Genomic DNA, 6,588 nt, shown 5'->3' with positions numbered 1-6,588 from the left:
TGACACCATCTACCTGGAGACAGCATCAGCTCTCCCAGATGAGGCTCAGTCCTACAAGACTGCCCTCCTCCCCCGCTTTAGATGCTAATCACAAGTCCAGGTTGTTACCTGTGCTTCTGACTGACTGGCTAGAAGATTGGAGGTTCCCATGGCTCCCTTCTTGGATTTGATTAATTTGTAGAGTGGCTCACAGAACTCAGAGAAATATTTTACTCTCTAGATCATTGGTTTATTACAAAGGATATAACTCAGGAGCAGCCAGAGGGAAGAGATGCGTAGGGCAAAGCATTTGGGGAGGGGGACAAGCTTCCACGCTGTCTCTGAGCACGCCACTCTCCCCAGATCTCCATGGGTTTGTCCACTTGGATGTTCTCTGAACCCTTTTTGGATTTTTACTGGAAGTTTCATTACATAGGCATGAGTGAGTGATTTTATTTATTGGCCATGGTGACTTCTCCCTAGACGTCAGGGGACTTGACACTTAAAGTTCCAGTGCTCTCATCACGTGGCCACCAGCCACCATCCTTAGATGTTTTCCAAAACCCACTTCATTAACATAACAAAGACAAGTTCCAAGGGTTTTAGGAGCTCTGTGCCAGAAAAGGGGACAAAGACTAAATATATATTTCTTTTTGTAAATCACAGTATCACAGCTTCCAGCTCTGGGCTGTCCATCTCCATCTCCATTTCCTCTGCTGAGTCTTCCTCTCCCTGATTGTTTCTGGTGAAGGCGAAGGATCCAGCACTAGTGCCCTTCTCTTTCCACACCCACTTGTTTGTTGTCATTCAGGCCATGGCGCCAAAGACCACCCGTTTGCCCATAGCTCTTGAATTTAGATGTCTGCACCCCAGACATCTTCCCAGCACTCCAGGCCACGTGAACTCCTGCCTCGTCCACATTTCCACCAGATGCCTTGTGGGCAAATCATCCCTAACAGGTCCAACAGTGACCTCCTCCAGGGATCAGACCAAAAACCCAGAGTCAGCTTCCCCTGCTCTCTTCCTCCTACACCCCCACACCTGAGCTTCTGGGAAATTCTCTTGGCTTTGACTTCAAAATGTGTCTGGAACCTGACCAGGCCCACCACCTCCACTGCTATCACCCTGGTCCAAGCCTAGGTGACTGACATAGCGTCTTAATTGGGCCCCTGCTGCTGTGACAGCCAAGGAGAGCCTTTCAAAATTCGAGTTCTATTGTGTCACTCCTCTGCTCAGACCCCTGCCATAACCCCCACTTCACCCAGAGTCCTTACAAATGGCCGCCACTTGGCTCCACCAGCCCCACCAGCAACTCTTACTGTCCGCCCCTCAACCTCCACTGCAGCCACCCGGCTGCCTCATTGCTCCTGGGACACCCAGGAACACGCCCACCTCCATGTCTCTGCACCAGCTGCTCTCGATCTGAAACATTCTTCCTCCAGAAAACTCCTCAATGAGGCCTGCCCCAATTGCCAAGTTGGGTCGTGCATCCTGTCATCTCCTTGCTGTGCCAGGATCTTCCCTTGCATGGGAGATCTTTAGTTTTGACATGCAGGATCTAGCTCCCCAGGGATGGAACCCGGGTCGCCTGCATTGGGAGTGCGGAGTCTTAGCCACTGGCAAGTCCCTCGCTCTCCTTATTCCTATCACTTTTAACACTTTTGAAAGAAACCGACTACAGTTACTGTCTACCGCCCTCTGCTGGAACATGGGCGCCTGGACAAGGCTCTCCACCTGATTTTTGTTCCCTGGTTTAACTCCAGCACGGAGAACAGTAAAACGCATGCAGTAGACACCCAGTAAGTATTTGTTGGATGAATGAATGAATGAATGAATGAGATGATATCTCTTCCTCTCTTCACTGTGAGGTGTAGACACGAAGGCTGAAACGTGCTCCCAGCCTGAAGGGAGCTCCCAGGCTTGCCAGAAGGCAGAGCCAAGACAACGGTGAAGACGAGCTGAGCCAGACGCTGGACAAGTCACCCCATTGCGCTGGGGAGACTGCTGGAGATGGGAGTTTTGCTGCTAGCAGCTACGACCCTTCTGTGACAGGAGGGGAAAGCAGTTGTCTATGAAGGCTGCAAGAAATCACTCCAGAGGCATATGGAATTATTATTAAAGTTGCGATTGACAGCTGGTGGGTGGGGGTCAGGATGGGTGGGGCTCAGAGTTGCCCACCACATCCATCTGTGGGGCCAAAGGTTTGCTTTCTCCTGCTGACTTCTCTCATCCTCCACACTTCAGGCTCCCACGCATGATTTGTTCTGATAATATCCTGTGTAAACAACAGCCCTCCTTAGCCTCCTTCCCAGGCAGCTGAAAGTAAGCTCCACACCTGCCATTCAGGAAGTACAGCCCAGAGGACACGGGTCGCTAGTGGGTGGTGACACAGGCAGGCAGTTCCTGGAGGGCGCTTCATGCGTTCCACGGGTTCCTTGTGAAAACCCTGCACACGGCTTCTCTCCTCCCCACCCCAAGGGCCAAGTTGGTGACCCTTCCCCACGTCCTCCAGCCTCTCAGCCTGCACACTGACCCCACGCCCACCCTGGCAGAGGCCTCCTGCGACGGGAGCACCAGCTCCCCATCATGGGGTAGGTCATCCGGATCTCACACAGCCCTCGCGCCACAGCTCAGCGCTCAGGGACCCTGGGCCACGGTTCTGGCTCCTTCCTCTCCTCCTGGGTGATCTGGGGTAAGCCCAAGCCCTTCTGTGAACCTCCATTTCTCTCCTCTGACATGGGCATGAACTGAGATCACCTCTGCAGTCTATTAGTGCCTGGTGTCAGCATGGCAAACCTAGAACTGATTGGACAGTTTTGTCATTCAGCTCTATCAGCTATGCTTCCAGTCTAAGCTCCTCCGCCACATTTTGAGCCACCTGGCCATCCCTGCCATCCAAGATAGTCACACACACACATCCTCCCCACACTCACCCCAGGGCCCACCACTGCCTGCAAGCTATCTATCTCCCTTCGACCAGGCCTGGCCCCTCCCAGAATACTCATCCCCTCCTATCTTCCTCCCCAAACACCAACCATCTTTCTCCTTTCAGGGTTCCCCTCATGCCCTGCTTCCTCCAGGAGGCCCTCTGCTCTCGGCTCAGCGTGAGCTCTCCTTTCTCTCTATTAGACTCAGGCCCGTCTCTCCCATATTTAGATGACTGTGGATGACAGCATAAACCTTCCACTTATGTCAGCTAGTGATGTGCCTGCAGCTTACAGAAGTTTGCCAGTAAGGCAGAGTAGTGACGTGACCAGAACAGAGGCTGTGTGATCTTGAGTAAATTAGTCAACATCTCTGAGTCTCAGTTCAGTTGTCAAGAAAAACAAGAATAATAATATGTGCTTTAGGGGACGTTATGAGAATTAGATGAGACTATATATGAAGTACCCAGTACAGTTTCTGGAACCCAATAGGCCCTTAATAAATGGAAATTAATGTTCTAGCCACCATTGCAAGGGGCTTCTTTGCTGTGTCACAAAAAGCTATATTCCAAGTGTTTTTTCTGGGCTATGCTAACAGATATTTGGATAAAAAAATATTCCAGCATCTACAAAACTGCCTCTTTTTATGATAATTCCAACTATACAAGGATGTCATAGGGCACTGCCACCACCTCCGCCCATTGTAACTCTCTACTGAGCCTGAATCTAGCCTCGGAAACTTTCTTGGCACAATTTTGGAAGCAGCTGCTAACAAATCAGAATAGGCACACATTGTATAATAAAGAAGCTGGCTGGTCATTGTCTTAGGTGTCTGGAAAATAACATCCTTGGAATTTTCTGAGAAGTAAGAGCATCTTGGTTACTTATGCTGAGTCCAATAGTTTACACTAACACGGTTAGTCATGTGGGCCCTGAGATATCTCAACTTGAGGGAAAGACCAACCCTGTGATTAGAGAGTTGGGCTTTGGCCACGTGCAGCAAGTTCAGCCTTGACTCAGATTTGGCCGTGACTCAGTCAGCTGACCCTACATGATGAAACCTCAGTACAAACTTACTGCGTGGTGAACACGCTGATGTGCAGGAGGGTGGCTCAGCCCAGGGGAGCAGAGGCTTCACATGTGAGGCCCTCCCAGACCTGGCCCCACCTGTGTCTTCATTTGGCTGAACTGTACCATTTAAAACAAAACTGTATTGATAAATCTAGTACTTTCTTGAATTCTGTGGGCCATTCTAGTGAGTTATTGAACCTGAGGTGGTCATGAGAACTCCTGAATTGGTAGCTGGGTGGTGGCCAGGGAGCCCCAGAGCCTATGGTTGGTATCTGAAGAAGGTGCGGGGGGGGGGGGGTAATCTTATGGAAGCGGGTGCCCTCAGCCTGTGAGGGCTGAGCTAAGTCCAAGTGGTTAGTGTCAGGACTGCATCACACTTCAATCAAAAGCAGATCCTGTGGGCCTGGTGTGGGCCAAGCTACAGGCCAGGCCATAGACCTACAGTGGAGTCAGAGAAAGACCAGAGGGAGTCCTGTTGTCCTGCCCATAGGTGCTCAAGTACAAAGTCCATCCTCAGTCAGGATGCTCCAAGTGCAGAGTGGGCACCAGGCCTAAGCCTACAGGAGAAGCCTGTGTGTCTGACTCTCTTTGCTCAGGCCCTTAATGGTCCCAAGGACCATCCCAGCCAGTGGGGTACGAGAGTAGTAAATACTTCAGCTCCTGACCTCCCAGTGGACCATCCTTGGCAGTGATCCCATTGCTCACAAAATCCTACATGTCTGTTTCCCAATCTTGGTTTGCCTCTTCCCTCTCTCCTGCTTCCCTTTGGGGTCACCTCCCAAAGAAAATCCCTGCAGAGTCTGTTTCCAGGACCACACACATCACAGCTGTGGGGAACTCTGCAGCGCCGTGCTTGGGAACATGTCAGGGCAGCCCGAAGCCTGGCCCCACCTCCATGCCATGAGAGTCTGGATGGACAGAGAATGGCAGTGTGGACTTTCTGGGGACAAGACAGTCCTGGGCAGGGGGAGGAGGGCTCCCAGAGCCAACAGGGGAGTTCTGGAGACCTGTGGAGCGCTTTAGAGAGCCACAAACACAGAGGAGATGGTCTCAGCCCCTTCTGGTGAACATCCAGGGCTGGACAATCGGTCTCTGTGGGGTGGCCGGGGGAAGGACACAGGCGCAGGCAGGCCCTACATCCTGACTCCCACCCCCGGTGGGCTGCTCTGTCCAGGGGCCCATTGGGTTGGGCACCACCCCATGCTTGAGTTTTGACCTGCTGACCTAACGTCCTGGGACCCTTGCCTGACCATCTGCAGGATACTGTCCAGCCCAGGTCAGTACAGACCACACTCTGCCTGAAGGTGCTATTACCTGAAAACTGGGCTGGCCTCATGATGGGTGGCAAACCAATAGATACAACCAAGCCAAAGATTGGGAGAAGGAAGGATGGGAGGATTTTTTTTACTTGCAGCAAATTAGGAGAACACTGGGGATCTTTTCCAAAGCAGTGTCTTCCTAACAGCAAAACTGAGGAAGCTTTAAGCTAAGGGTCCTTGCATATTCATGGGGGGGATTGAGCAGAGGAGAATTCAGCATAGAATTGGGGCAAAGGTCAACAGAGTCCAAGCTTTAGTTGGTTTAAGTCAGGAGGGTCAACACTATCATTCCGTCCTCCAGCTGGGTGGGGGCTTTGATTCCCCCACAAAAATATATCATTATGTATAGTCAATCCTAAAGGAAATCAATCCTGAATATCCACTGGAAGGACTGATATTGAAGCTGAAGCTCCAATACTTTGGCCACCTGATGCAAAGAGCCGACTCATTGGAAAAGACTCTGATGCTGTTAAAGGTTGAGGGGAGGAGGACAACAGAGGATTAGATGGTTGGATGGCATCATCAACTCAATGGATATGAATTTGAGGAAACTCCAGGAGATAGTAAAGGACAAGGAAGCCTAATGTGCTGCAGTCCATGGGGTCGCAAATAGCCGGACATGACTTAGCAATTGAACAACAAAATTAGTCCTTAAGGAGGAACTAGGACACTGCTTTATCATCGCATTATTGTTTGACTCCCTTTTCTCTGTTCCTGCATTCCTTTGTTCCTTTAAGATAGTTGATTACTACAATCTGTTCAAGGTCAAGCATTGTGGCCAGGCTTAGATTCTGAAATGGCTTCTCTTGTGTCAAGAAAGCCGTGCCTTGTTCTTTCTCCAGGGACCCCCTAACTTATCTGCTTACAGCGCTTCCCGAGGGGTGGGGGCAGGCACCACTCTGTTCACATCAGTCAGCATGTAGGGTGCTTCCCCCTCACCCTCCACTTCAGGGTGCCTCATTCTAATTCACAGAACAGGTGTGCCAGCAGAGCTTCTGATCCTCTCCACCCCAGAGGGAAAGACCGCCAGGTGAAGAGGCCCTGGAGAGTGAGGCCTGGGTCAGGGCCTGTCCAGAATTCATGGCAGACTCAGGCCTGGGTAAAGTTCCAGCACAGGTTTTGGTGCTTGAGAGAGTGTAAAGGAGAGGACAGCTCTGTATGCCCACAGAGGGCTGTGGAGTGGGTGTCTCCCAAGCCGGCCCGGGGGCTCTTGTTCTCTGAGTGTGGGCATTCCCAGGGAGGGTGGGCAACCCAGCAAACACCTCAAGGCCTCAGTCTCCACTCTCACTGTGGGA

At 51.3% G+C, this 6,588-nt stretch overlaps 1 long non-coding RNA gene across 1 annotated transcript; it reads right to left on the bottom strand.

Annotated features, from left to right (window-relative positions):
• Positions 1-207: 207 nt before the first annotated feature.
• On the bottom strand, positions 208-3,103 carry LOC145542412 (uncharacterized). Its single transcript, XR_014079843.1, has 2 exons — positions 3,015-3,103; positions 208-2,254 (listed from the first exon to the last, which is right to left on the bottom strand). It is a non-coding gene; the product is annotated as an uncharacterized LOC145542412 (long non-coding RNA).
• Positions 3,104-6,588: the final 3,485 nt, after the last annotated feature.

This window comes from Giraffa tippelskirchi, chromosome 3 (assembly GCF_054371585.1).
Source record: "Giraffa tippelskirchi isolate mGirTip1 chromosome 3, T2T-mGirTip1v1.2.pri, whole genome shotgun sequence".
NCBI classification, from domain to species: Eukaryota; Metazoa; Chordata; class Mammalia; order Artiodactyla; family Giraffidae; genus Giraffa; species Giraffa tippelskirchi.
Note: the sequence above shows the minus strand (reverse complement) of the source record. Positions and strands in the feature narration are given on the sequence as shown.